The following is a 15,119-nucleotide window of genomic DNA, read 5'->3' as shown; positions in this document are numbered from 1 at the left end:
CGCCGCTCAAAAAATACCAAGGCGCGGGGAAATGCGCCAGACCTGCGGGATATATTGGAGGACAAGGAAAGGCAAACAAGATCGATCTACGGATCGTGTGGGCGCCCCATGATACGTGATGATAACCGTCACGCCGGATATGGCAATTCCGGCCGGGCCAAACACAGTAGACAAAGCTCATTTGAGATGCGTCGTGATATAGCCCAATACAGAGGCGCCGCACACCCACTATGCTTCACAGATGAAGTGATGGATCATCAAATCCCTGAGGGCTTCAAACCCGTAAACATTGAATCATACGATGGCACAACAAATCCTGCGGTCTGGATCGAGGACTATCTCCTTCATATCCACATGGCCCGCGGTGATAATCTACACGCCATAAAATGTCTCCCACTCAAGCTTAAAGGACTAGCTCAGCATTGGCTTAACAACTTGCCAACGGAGTCAATTGGTTGTTGGGAAGACCTGGAAGCCGCATTCCTCGACAACTTCCAGGGCACCTATGTGCGACCACCAGACGCCGATGACCTAAGCCACATAATTTAGCAGCCAAAGGAATCGGCCAGACAATTCTGGACACGGTTCCTAACCAAGAAAAATCAAATCGTTGACTGTCCGGATGCAGAGGCCCTTGCAGCCTTCAAACATAACATCCGCGACGAGTGGCTTGCCCGGCTCCTGGGATAGGAAAAGCCGAAATCCATGGCAGCCCCCACAACACTCATGACCCGCTTTTGCGTGGGAGAGGACAGCTGGCTAGCTCGTAGTAACAACATGACCATGAGCCCCGGTAATTCGGATACCAAGGACAGCAACGGCAGGCCGTGTCGCAACAAGCACAAGCGCCACATTAACGGCGATAATGCTGAGGATACGGCAGTCAATGCCGGTTTCAGAGGCTCTAAACTCGGTCAGCGGAAAAAGCCATTCAAAAGGAATAATCCGGGCCCGTCCAATTTGGACCGAATACTTGATCGCTCGTGCCTGATACACGGCACCCCCGAAAAACCAGCCAACCACACCAACAGGGATTGTTGGGTGTTCAAGCAGGCAGGCAAGTTAAATGCTGAAAACAATGACAAGGGGCTGCATAGCGATGACGAGGAGGAGCCCCGGCCGCCGAACAATAGAGGACAGAATGGTTTCCCCCCACAAGTGCAGATGGTGAACATGATATACGCAACCCACATACCCAAAAGGAAGCGGAAGCGTGCACTAAGGGACGTATATGGGATGGAGCCAGTCGCCCCAAAGTTCAATCTGTGGTCCTCCTGCCCGATCACTTTTGATCGAAGGGACCACACCACTAGCATCCGCCATGGCGGATTCGCCGCATGGGTTCTAGACCCAATCATTGACGGATTTCACCTCACCAGAGTCCTGATGGACGGCGGCAGCAGCCTGAACCTGCTTTATCAGGATACAGTGCGCAAAATGGGCATAGACCCCTCAAGGATTAAACCCACAAAAACGACCTTTAAAGGCGTCATACCAGGTGTAGAGGCCAACTCTACAGGCTCAGTTACACTTGAAGTGGTCTTCGGATCCCCGGATAACTTCTGAAGCGAGGAATTAATCTTCGACATAGTCCCATTCCACAGCGGCTATCACGCACTGCTCGGACGAACCGCATTTGCAAAGTTCAATGCGGTGCCGCACTATGCATACCTCAAGCTCAAGATGCCAGGCCCTCGAGGAGTCATTACGGTCAACGGAAACACCGAACGCTCTCTCCAAACGGAGGAGCATACGGTGGCCCTTGCGGCGGAAGTAAAAAAGCAACGTCTCAAGGCAATTCTCAAGTCCGGCTATTCAACGTCTGGACACCGTCAAGCGCGCCCGGAGTAACCTACAACAAGACCGCCTGGCACGTTCCGAGCATGCGTAGCAATGCGGCACCAACCCCAGCCCTTGCGAAATTGCGAAACTAGTACTACGCGTACATAATTATGCTCTGGAAATACCATGGGCATAGGGGGAGGGGCACGACCACGGCAGGCCCAGAATGCGGCTCAACCGCACCAGGGGCTCCCGATTGTGTCATTCTTTTTTTTCTCTTCTTACTTTCAGGACTCCGTTCTCAAGAAGCCCTATCCGGCAGTAGAATCGCCGAACACACGATGCAACAGCCAGGGAAGCAGAAAGCTACGTCGAGTGTCCAGGTGGTCTCTATAATGAGCAGTATACTTGTTTCACATATCATCCCGCAGCTCGCCCCTGAAGGGGGACATGTCAAATAGTCCCGTCCATTGCTTATCGCACTATTTGTATCATTCTGCTTTTACCGCAGCCTTTTTGAATAAACAATACATAGCTTCTGCCTATTATTGCATTCCTTTTTTTATCTATATATGTTCACTTATGACATGTTGCATCCGTACACTTTGGTACGGCCAAATACACCAGGGGCTTATGTACCCCAAAATATGGTGTGATAAGTCCGAACACTTTCACAAGTGCGGCACCCCGAACTTATAGCATTATATGCATCGGCTCCGAATCATGTCTTGGGTCAATAGTTGGGTTTGCCCGGCTCCCATGTTTTGGTACCTTATGTTCTGTTATATCGGCTATGGTAGCGCTGGGAGAACCACTGCGATTGTGCCCCGGTTAAGCTAGGTTAAGCACCTCAGTGGAGAAAGCTAAAACTGACCGTCATGATAGGGCGAGAGCCGGTCGCTGTTCGAGTGGTTTTCGAGTCCCTAAAGACTTATGCCGCTTAGAGCGAGGAGTCGGCTTTGTCCGGCCCAGGCGTGGATAGCGCCCCGAACTCGGTCTTCTAAATACTAGGGGCTTCGCCGAAATTTAAAATTATAGAATTCTATGGCTAAGTGAGAGTGTTCAAGCATTATAGTCCGGTTGCCTCGTTCGTTGCATTGAGCGCCTCCCTCGAAGGACCCAAGAATGGGAAAACGAGCGCTCAAGTTTATCCCGAACACCCCAGCACTCGTGGCATGGGAGCAGAAGCCGACGACTCGCCATCTCTCAAATTTAATAAACGGCCGCACAGAAGGTAATATTTTAAATTCACAAGCGTTGCTTAGCGCATATGAACAAGTTTTCAGCGTACAGGATAACAAATGCGAGTTTACTCAAAAATTACATCTTTGGATCATTCACCCGCTATAAGGCGGGCACCCTTCAGGATGCCCTCATAATACATCTCGGGCTTGCGATACTCCTTGCCCGGCAGTGGTCTGTCCGTCACAAGCTTCTCAGCCTCCATCTTGCCCCAGTGCACTTTAGCACGGGAAAGGGCCCTACGGGCACCTTCGATGCAGACGGAGCACTTGACGACTTTAATCCATGGACAGGCGTCCACCAGCCGCCTCACCAGCCTGAAGTAGCTCCCAGGCATGGCTTCCTTAGGCCACAGCCGAACTATGAGGCCCTTCATGGCTTGTTCGGCCACCTTATGGAGCTCGACCAGCTGCTTCAGCTGGTCGCTCAAGGGCACCGGGTGTCCGGCCTCAGCATACTGAGACCAGAACACCTTCTCCATCGAGCTCCCCTCCTCGGCTCGATAGAACACGACAGCATCGGACACACTGCAGGGAAGATCTGTGAATGCTCCTGGAGAGCTTTGGATTCAGGTAAGTAACAAGTAATTCACTTTCACGTGCCTGCTTTGCATAAAGAATGCCTTACCCACCGCTATCTTCTTCATCGCTTCAATTTCCTAGAGGGCTTTCTGGGCTTCGGCCTTAGCGGCTTTGGCGCTCTCAAGGGCCGAGGCGAGCTCGGACTCTCGAGTCTTTGAGTCATGCTCCAAACTCTCGTGTTTTTCCACGAGAGCCTGGAGCTCTTGCCGCACCTCCGCAACCCGCGCCTCCTGCTTCTCTTGCTCGGTGCACTCCGTGGCTGCACTGCTTTCGGCCTTGGACACCGCTTCCTTCAGGGTCGCCACCTCGTTCATGGCCCCTGCAATACTCACCTTATTCCTGTCATTTTTTGCAACCACATCTTTTATATAATTCCATAAGGTATTACTTACCTTCCTTGTCCTCGAGCTGCTTTTTGGCAAGGCCGAGCTTGTTCTCGGACCGCTCGAGGCTTTGCTTCAATGCATTGACCTCCGCAGTTAGTGCGGCAGAGGTCAGCAGCGCAGCCTGTATTCCCCATATTGACACACTTATGTTAGACTCCTGCGTACATCTTTTTAGATCCTCAGTTCGGCTTTTCTTTCCCAACACCAAACTGAGCATCAGGGGCTACTATCTATGCAGTAATATTTTTACATATCTTAAATACATACCTCAAAGCCTGTTAGAAGGCTGGCATGGGCTTCAGTCAGCCCGCTCTTGGCGGACTGAACTTTCCGGATCACCACACTCATAACAGTGCAGTGCTCCTCGTTGATGGAGGCGCCGTTAAGCGCCTCCAGCAAATTATCCGGTGCCTCCGGTTGGACGGAGGTCATCGGTGTTGCAGTCTTGCCCTTCTTATGAAGGGGCCACCTTCCGGACTACGGAACCACTGAAGGTTCCGGTGCGGAGTCCGTCCCAGGGCCGAACTTAGAGCCCTTTGGGGTTTTATCCCCCTCGCGCCTGGAGTCCGGGAGGTTGCCTTGTGGAGCCTCCTGGACCACCTCCTCCTAGCTGGGCCCCTTTTGGGACCCCACCTCGGCGTCATCCGCAGCGCGAGGAGAGGAGGCAGCCGGAAGTGAGGTGCTATTCACATCCGAGGAATCCAGGGAGTCGCTCGTTGAAGCGTCGAGCCCGTCCTTGGGCGGGCTGCAGGGTTATATTCGGTGTTAGGAGATTCTGTACGACAAACGAAACGCCATGAGTTATTCTGGTATCTGGACACTTACGATGTCGCCAGGGCTTAGCCCTCGGTGGCCACTCCTCTTCGCCGTCGTCGGTGTTGGTGGAGTAGTCCGAAGGAAGGGTCCTTCCCTTCTTGGACCCTCCGGCCTCCCCAGTTGGGGCGGCCTTCCTTTTCTTCTCTCCCCCCGCTGGGGGAGACGCCTCTTTTTCCTCCTCGTCTTCGCGGGAGGAGTCCGCCTCGGAGTCATCGGATGATGAGTCCGACAACACCTGGCGCCGGGAACTCCTTCGAGTTCCCGTGGCCTTCTTCTTGGCCTTCTTCTCCGGCACCACGTGAGGTGCCGGAACCAGCAGCCCTGCCAATCGGGCGTCCGCTGGGTCTTCTGGCAAGGGAGCCGGATAGTCAACCTGCCCGGACGTCTTCTGCCAATCCTGTCAAAGGAAAGGGAGTTTAGATCCCGCATAGAGTCAAACTATGGAAAACAAGAGTCCTGTAAAGGGTAAAGTAGCTTACCTCGCTGGCTTGACGCTGCGAGCTGAATCCGCGATCTTCGGTAGCGGATGCGGGAGCCTCGGTGCCCTTGAACACCACCTTCCAGGCATCTTCGTATGTAGTGTCGAAGAGCCTGCTCAAGGTTGGGTGATGTGCCGGATCAAACTCCCACAAGCTGAAGGCCCGTTGTTGGCACGGGAGGATCCGGCGGATGAGCATGACCTGGACTATGTTTACAAGCTTGAGCTTCTTGTTCACCAGGTTTTGGACGCAGGTTTGGACTCCGGTCAGCTCTTCCGAATTACCCCACGCCAGGCCCGTCTCCTTCCAGGAGGTGAGCCGTGTAGGGAAGCCATATCGGAATTCGGGGGCCGCCACCCATTTAGGGTCACGTGGCTCGGTGATGTAGAACCACCCTGATTGCCACCCCTTTATGGTCTCCACGAAGGAGCCCTCAAGCCATAGGGCGTTGGCCATCTTGCCCACCATGGCACCTCCGCACTCCGCTTGGCGGCTGCCCACTACCTTTGGCTTGACAGTGAAGGTCTTCAGCCATAAGCCAAAGTGGGGCTGGATGCAGAGGAAGGCCTCGCACACGATGACGAACGCCGAGATGTTGAGGATGAAATTCGGGGCCAGATCGTGGAAATCCAGGCCGTAGTAGAACATGAGCCCCCATACAAATGGGTGAAGTGGAAAACCTAGTCCGCGGAGGAAGTGGGTGAGGAACACCACCCTCTCATGGGGCCTGGGGGTGGGGATAAGCTGCCCCTTGTCGGGGAGCCCCTAGGGCTGGACAAGTATCCGGCCTTCCGCAGCTTTTTGATGTGCCCCTCCGTGATGGAGGAGACCATCCACTTGCCTCCGGCTCCTGACATGGCTGGGGAAGGTTGAGGCGAGATGTGCGGACTTGGGTGCTGGAGCTCGAGTGCGCGGAAATGGATGAGCAAAGGAGGAAGAAGGCGTAGGTAAAAAGGTGGATCCTTATCCCCTTATATGAACGGACGAAGCTATGCGTCCCCACCAGCCTGGTAAAACTCGCTTATCTCCCAAGCGCCATAATCAATGGCGCGGTTGGGTTACCCACGCCCGTATTGATGAGAATCCCAGAATAAGGGGACACGATCTCTGCTTTGACAAGACATGCCAAGGAAACTGCCTCGCTAAACACGCTGAGGTGGGACAGTAAAAACAATTCGAATAAAGGCTTAGCCGTGGTGTGATGTCACGCCACGGAATACGTTGGCAGATTGAATTTGTGTAAATATTATTCTCTCTACGGTGGTATGTGGAACTTATTTTGCAGAGCCGGACACTATCCTTGTGTTCAAAATATTCTATGAAGTATTCGGAGGAGGAACCCGCCATGCAATTCCGAAGACAATATGCGCGCCGGACTCGTCGTCATTGAAGCCTGGTTTAGGGGCTACTGAGGGAGTCCTTGATTAAGGGGTGTCCGGATGGCCGGACTATAGCCTTTGGCCGCACTCCTGGACTATGAAGATACAAGATTGAAGACTTCGTCCCGTGTCCGGATGGGACTTTCCTTGGCGTGGAAGGCAAGCTTGGCGATATGGATATGTAGATCTCCTACCATTGTAACCGACTCTATGTAACCCTAACCCTATTCAGTGTCTATATAAACCGGAGGGTTTTAGTCCGTAGGAAGAACGACAATCATACCATAGGCTAGCTTCTAGGGTTTAGCCTCTCTGATCTCGTGGTGGATCTACTCTTGTACTACCCATATAATCAATATTAATCAAGCAGGAGTAGAGTTTTACCTCCATCGAGAGGGCCCGAACCTGGGTAAAAACATCGTGTCCCTTGTCTCCTGTTACCATCCGCCTAGACGCACAGTTCGGGACCCCCTACCCGAGATCCGCCGGTTTTGACACCGACAGTTGTGGAGAAGACAAAAAGGAGAAGATAGTCTCACATCAACTAGGCGTATCAACGGGCTATGGAGATGACCATTAATAGATATCAATGTGAGTGAGTAGGGATTGCCATGCAACGGATGCACTAGAGCTATAAACATATGAAAGCTCAACAAAAGAAACTAAGTGGGTGTGCATCCAACTTGCTTGCTCACAAAGACCTAGGGCACTTTTGAGGAAGCCCATCATTTGAATATACAAGCCAACTTCGATAATGAAAAATTCTCACTAGTATATGAAAGTGACAACATATGAGACTTTCTATCATGAAGATCATGGTGCTACTTTGAAGCACAAGTGTGGAAAAAGAGATAGTGGCATTGTCCCTTCTCTCTTTTTCTCTCATTTATTATTTTTTTTCTCTTTCTTTTTCTCTTTTTTTCCTTTTTTTCTTTTTTTCTTTGGCCTTCTTTTTTTCTTTTCGGCCTTTCTCTTTTTTTCTCTTTTTTTTCTCTTTTTTTTCTTTTTGTAAAGTCCGAAGTCTCATCCCGACTTGTGGGGGAATCATAGTCTTCATCATCCTTTCCTCACTAGGACAATGCTATAATAATGAAGATCATCACACTTTTATGGATTTACAACTCAAGAATTACAACTCAAAGCTAGAACAAGATATGACTCTATATGAATGCCTCCGTCGGTGTACCGGGATATGGAATGAATCAAGAGCGACATGTATGAAAATTATGAAGGTGGCCTTGCCACAAATACAATGTCAACTACATGATCATGCAAAAATCAATATGACAAAAATAATGCGTGTCATGTGAACAGAATGGTGGAAAGTTGCATGGCAATATATCTCAGAATGGCTATGGAAATGCCATGATAGGTAGGTATGGTGGTTGTTTTGAGGAAGGTATGTGGTGGGTGTATGGTACCAGCGAAAGTTGCGGGGTACAAGAGAGGCTAGCAATAGTGGAAGTGTGAGGTGCGTATAATCCATGGACTCAACATTAGTCAAAAGAACTCATATACTTGTTGCAACTAGAAGTCATCAAAAACCAAAGCACTACGTGCATGCTCCTAGGGGGATAGATTGGTAGGAAAAGACCATCGCTCGTCCCCGACCGCCACTCATAAGGAAGTCAATCAATAAATAAAATTGTGTTCCAACTTCATCACAAAGCGGTTCACCATACATGCATGATACGGGAATCACAACCCTCAACACAAGTATTTTTCATAATCACCTCAACTAGCATGACTCTAATATCACTACCTCCATATCTCAAAACAATTATCAAGCATCATATTGATCATAGCATCCAATTCATTTTCTATGATAGTTTTTATTATATCCAACTTGGATGCTCATCTTTCTAGGACCGACTTTGTAACCATAGAAAATACCATGCTGTTCTAAAAGACTCTCAAAAAGATATAAGTTAAGCATGAGAGACTAGCAATTTCTTCACAATTAAGACACCACCGTGCTCTAAAAGATATAAGGTGAAGCACTAGAGCAAAAACTATCAAGCTCAAAAGATATAAGTGAAGCACATAGAGTATTCTAGGAAATCCTAATAAGGTAGGCTTCTCCCAAAAGGTGTGTGCAGCAAGGATGATTGTGGTAAACTAAAAATCAAAGACTAATATAATACACGACGCTCCAAGCAGAACACATATCATGTGGTGAATAAAAATATAGCTCCAAGTAAAGTTACTAATGAACGAAGACGAAAGAGGGGATGCCTTCCCGGGGCATCCCCAAGCTTAGGCTTTTGGCTATCTTTGAATATCTTGGGGTTACATGGGCATCCGCAAGCTAAGGCTCTTGCCACTCCTTATTCCATAGTAGATAAAAGCTTTACCCAAAACTTGAAAACTTCACAACATAAAACTCAACATGAAATCTTATAAGCTCCGTTAGTGAAAGAAAACAAAACCACCACATAAGGTACTGTAATGAACTCATTATTTATTTATTTTGGTGTTAAACCTACTGTATTCCAACTTCTCTATGGTTTATAAACTATTTTACTATCCATAGATGCATCAAAATAAGCAAACAACACACGAAAAACAGAATCTGTCAAAAACAGAACAGTCTGTAGAAATCTGTAACTAACGCAAACTTCTGGAACTATAAAAATCCTACCAAAATAGGAAGTCCTGGACAATTTTTCTATTGATCAGAAACAAAATGAATAAACTCAAAATCATGTTTCTGTGATTTAACAAAACTACATTTGTGCGCGCAAAGTTTCTGATTTTCAACAGAATCAAATCAACTATCATCATAGGTTATCCTATAGGTTCTACTTGGCACAAACACTAATTAAAAGATAAAAACACATCTAAACAGGAGGTGGATGCAAGATTTATTACTAAACAGGAACAAAAACAAAAAACACAAAGAAAATTGGGTTGCCTCCCAACTAGCGCTATCGTTTAACGCCCCTAGCTAGGCATAAAAACGAAGATAGATCTAAGTAGTGCCATCTTTGGCACTCGGAGAGGAGGATCTCCTTTCTATGGCATTAATTCTTCTATTTAAGGTAAGAACATGGCCATTAATGGAAGTAGTAATATTAAGCACGTTACGGAAGTCTGCCTCTAAACTAGACTTCATCTATTTAATAGTTTCATTTTGATAAAAGCACAAGAGAGTAGTTGATTCAAGCTTATCATTCATAGGATGCCCAAATATGGTTTTCATTTTTTCATAGGTATCTATATCATCCCCTTCAAGAAAACCTTCTTCAAAAATAGAATCTAAAACTTGTTTGAAAGAGGCGGGCAAGCCAACATAGAAACTTTTTCAGTAAACTTCAATTTGATATTGTGGCACATAGCTAGCCAAGCATCTTTTAAAGACTCATCAATAAATAGCGAAAAATTCCAGAGTCATCCTCATCAAAATTATTCAAGATCTCATTGGTGACTCTGGTGGGTCGTTCTGTAGCATCATTATTTATGAGCTTAGAGAGGATAGATGGGTTATCCAAGGTACCAGAACCTTGGAAAGAGCCCTTAGTTCTTTTTGATTCGGCCATGGCAACGGGAAGGCAAACGGAAGAGAGGAGGAGATTGGGAAAGAGAGGGCGAATAAAACGGCAAGGGTGAAGTGGGGAAGAGGAAAACGAGAGGCAAATGGCAAATAATGTAAATGCAAGGGAGATGAGTTTGTGATGGGTACTTGGTATGTCTTGACTTGAGCGAAGACCTCCCCGGCAACGGCGCGACAAATCCTTCTTGCTATGTGTTGAGCTTGTGTTTGTTTTCCTTGAAGAGGAAAGGGTGATGCAGAAATAGTAGCGTAAGTATTTCCCTCAGTTTTTGAGAACCAAGGTATCAGTCCAGTAGGAGGCTCCTCAAAAGCCCCATGCACCTACACAAACAAACAAAGAACTTGCAACCAATGCAATAAAGGGGTTGTCAATCCCTTCATGGCCACTTGCGAAAGTGAGATCTAATAGAGATAGTATGATAAGATAAATATATTTTTGGTATTTTATAATATAAATGCAAAAAGTAAAGATGCAGGTAAAAGTAGATTGAAAGCAAATATGATAAGAGATAGACCCGGGTGCCATAGGTTTCACTAGAGGCTTCTCTCGAGATAGCATAAGTATAACGGTGGGTGAACAAATTACTGTCGAGCAATTGATAGAAAAGCGAATAATTATGAGATTATCTAGGCATGATCATGTATATAGGCATCACGTCCGCAACATGTAGACCGACTCCTTGCTGCATCTACTACTATTACTCCACACATCGACCGACTCCTGCCTGCATCTAGAGTATTAAGTTCATAAGAACAGAGTAACGCCTTAAGCAAGATGACATGATGTAGAGGGATAAACTCATGCAATATGATATAAACCCCATCTTTTTATCCTTGATGGCAACAATACAATACGTGCCTTGCAACCCCTGCTATCACTGGGTAAGGACACCGCAAGATTGAACCCAAAGCTAAGCACTTCTCCCATGGCAAGAAAGATCAATCTATTAGGCCAAACCAAACTGATAACTCAAAGAGACATGCAAAGATAACTCAATCATACATAAAAGAATTCAGAGGAGATTCAAATATTTCTCATAGATAAACTTGATCATAAACCCACAATTCATCGGATCTCGACAAAAACACCGCAAAAAGAGTTTACGTCGAATAGATCTCCACAAGAGAGGGGGAGAACACTGTATTCAGATCCAAAAAGAGAGAAGAAGCCATCTAGCTAATAACTATGGACTCGAAGGTCTGTGGTATACTTCTCACAACTCATTGGAGGGGCTATGGTGTTGATGTAGAAGCCCTCCTTGGTCGATTCCCCCTCCGGCGGAGCGCCGACGAAGGCTCCAAGATGGGATCTCGCGGATACAGAAGGTTACAGCGGTGGAAATTGTGTTTGGTTGGCTCCCTGGATGTTTTCGTGGTACGTAGGCTTATATAGGAGGAAGAAGTACGTCGGTGGCCGCCCGAGGGGCTCACAAGACAGGGGGCGCGCCCTATAGGGGGGGGCGTCCTCCTATCTCATGGAGGCCTCAGCTTCTTCTTGACTTGCACTCCAAGTCCTCTGGATCACGTTAGTTCCAAAAATCACGCTCCCGAAGGTTTCATTCCGTTTGGACTCCATTTGATATTCTTTTCTTCGAAATACTGAAATAGGCAAAAAACAACAATACGGGTCGGGCCTCCGGTTAGTAGGTTAGGCCCAAAAATGATATAAATATGTAAAATAAAGCCCATAAACATCCAAAAGGGGTAATATAATAGCATGGGACAACCAAAAATTATAGATACGTTGGAGACGTATCACCTAACAAGTAGATACTAGGCCAACCCAGGTGAGAGTTACTGGGCAGCGGTAAAGACTATTTCGAAGTACCTGAAAAGGACTAAAGATATGTTCCTAGTTTACTGAGGTGAGGAAGAGCTCGTCGTAAGGGGTTACGCTGATGCTAGTTTCCAAACCGACAGAGATGATTGTCAATCATAGTCTGGATTCGTGTACGTCATGAACGGAGGGGCAGTGAGCTAGATGAGTTCCAGGAAAGATACGGTGGCCGATTCTACCATTGAAGCCGAATACATTGCGGCTTGTGAAGCTACAAAGGAAGGTGTTTGGATCCGGCCATTTCTGGATGATCTTGGTATTTTCCCAGCCTCGGTAAAACCATTGGACCTTTATTGTGATCATTCTGGTGCCATCGCACAAGGCAACGAGCCAAGGAATCACCACAAGGTCAGACACATAGATCGGAAATATCACCTGATATGAAAGATCGTAAAGAATGATGATGTAGACTTATGAAAAATTCACATGGATGCAAATGTTGCAGATCCGTTGACAAAGCCGCTTCCACAACCCAAGCATGAGGGGCACATTAGAGCTATGGGCATTTGATGTCTATTTGATTAACTCTAGTGAAGGTCGGAAACTGTTGGAGATATGCCCTAGAGGCAATCATGTATGATGATATGTCCTATGTGTTTATGAATAAAGATAGTCGTTGGATGTAATCAATGATACTTGTTGGCAAGTACGTGACTTGTCTGTGAGATCTTGTGTTGTATGATACATCCTAGATTGTCCCTAGTTGCAAGTGACGTGTGGGCACACGTCAGACTAGACTAGCGTCTGAAACGGTCGATGGTTTGGTCTCACTAGCCATGGAGCATTGGATGCTAACCGGATAATACGGACCCGGAAGGATCTGGTCGGATTCGATGTAGTCGAAACTCAGTCGAGATAAGGTCCGAGTTGGACAGACCCAACTATGAAACGCAGCGATATGTCATCTGTGAGTCTCTAGTACAACATACGTTCTATGACCTAAGACCTGAGCTGGCGCATGTACTCGAGATGGTGACAGACTTGCTTTGGGCCGACCAAACGCTACTCCGTGACTGGGTAGTTACAAAGGTAGGTTTCGGGTTTTTCTAGTCCCATGCTATGAGACATGGTCGAGCAAGATGGGATTTGCCCCTCCGATCAGGAGAGATATACTCTGGGCCCCTCGTGTGATCCGACCAGGATAAGCATGGCCATGCTACAAGGATTATGAGATAATCCAGTTTGTGGTCGGTATCACTGGAACAAGAAAGAGGTCGTGCTAGCACAATGATGACAGTCTCGCCTTCAGCCCGACAATATATATCGTGCGGCAAAGGGAACAGAAGTTGACCACGGGCAGGCTGACCCAAGCCCCACAACCTTTCAAGATATCGGGGCAGGCCGCGCCCCTCCAAGCCGAGTCTCAGATGACGACTCCCAGATGAGCCGAGTCTCAGATGATGACTCCCAGATGAGCCGAGTCTCAGATGACGACTCCCAGATGAGCCGAGTCTCAGATGACGACTCCCAGATGAGCCGAGTCTCAGATGACGACTCCCATATGAGCCGAGTCTCAGATGACGACTCCCAGATGGGCTGACTCATGGCCGGCGACTTCCGAAGGAGCCGGCTATGGAGAGTCGGCCCGCGACTCTACACTCACTGCGATAGGCGGGGCGGGTACGACAACGGCGTGGGCATCACCTCCTGCTTGCGAGGAGCTGGCGTGGCTACAGTGTGCCGTACCGCCGGAGATCTCCGGCATGGCCCGGCACTGTAGCCATGCCAGACCTGACCTCAGCCACAGTGCGCGGCGCACTGTGGCCACGATGGCCTACCTATACGGCTCAGAGACGACGGACCCGCCAGTCAGTGAGAGCATAGAAGACGGCGGATACGCCCCGAAGGCGGCCCCGTGGGAGTCGGCTCCCCGGAGTCGGCCAACCTCTCCCACGGGTCCCACGCGCCATTAACCAGATAAGATGGGGAGTAACGACAGTGATCGCCCGATAGACGGCGGCACTGTTGCCACGACCTAATGACCAAGCCTGCGTCACCAGAAGCACGGCTACAGTGCCGGACTCGCTGGCGGGGCCCGCGAGTTGGCGGGCCCCATCAGTCGGCGGAGAAGACGGTGGCCTGTGAGACAGATGGCTGGGACCCGCGCCCAGCCGGATTACCATTGTACCCCCAGGGGTAGGCCTATATAAACCCCCCGGGGCACCCATGCAAAGGGTTCGCATCCATTAGCCTTAGACCAGATCATATAGGAAGAAGAAAGCTAGCCTTGCCTCCTTCCACCTCCAGAATACAGCTCTAGGAGCAACCTTGTAGTCACTACGCCTTAGTGATCATGCGCAGACCCCGCAGAGCAGCAGTAGGGGTGTTATCTCCCCGGAGAGCCCCGAAGCTGGGTAAGATTCGCCGGCGTGCATGGCTTCGCCTAATCCCGTTTCCTGGCACCGGCGACGTTCTACTCGCTCCCACCATGATAAGCCATCCTTTGGCATATGTCGCACCCAACCCCCGACATTTGGCGCCCACCGTGGGGCGAGGTGCACCGTCGTCCGGAGACCTGTTTTGGACGGGAACCCTTTTCCTCCCCCGCGAGCGTAGCCAGCCCGGCACGCCCGATGGCGCTTGCCCTGACACACTGCAAAGCATCGACGACGCCTGCGCGGTAAGCTGCCTCACTGACCTTCTCGGCAAGGTTAGCATCTCTGACGAGCCTACATCCGATGCGGGCACGGGCGGCCCCGAAAGCCTCCTCGCGGGCCTCCTCGACCATCTCCACGTCGCCGGCGAGCCTGCCGTGGACTTGGAGTCCGTAGGCTCCACCGACCCGATGCTGGTCGACTCCGACGGCGTGTCGCTTGACACGTTCCCCTCCAACGTGGTGATCTACGACGAGCCGCTCCCTCGCGAGGCGAGCGGCAGAAGCGCCATCACGGAAGTGCTCGTCATCAGTCATGGCAAGCACTCCGGTGAAGGAGCTCATGACCTGCTTGACGCGGCTCTGCGAGACCTGACGGCGCCCATCCTAGAGGATGCTAACGCCGAGACGCTGGAGGCACACCGCCTTCAGCTTGTCGAAGGCGCGAAGAAGTTGGCAAGCATGAGACGC

This window comes from Triticum dicoccoides, chromosome 4B (assembly GCF_002162155.2).
Source record: "Triticum dicoccoides isolate Atlit2015 ecotype Zavitan chromosome 4B, WEW_v2.0, whole genome shotgun sequence".
Lineage (NCBI taxonomy): Eukaryota > Viridiplantae > Streptophyta > Magnoliopsida > Poales > Poaceae > Triticum > Triticum dicoccoides.
Note: the sequence above shows the minus strand (reverse complement) of the source record.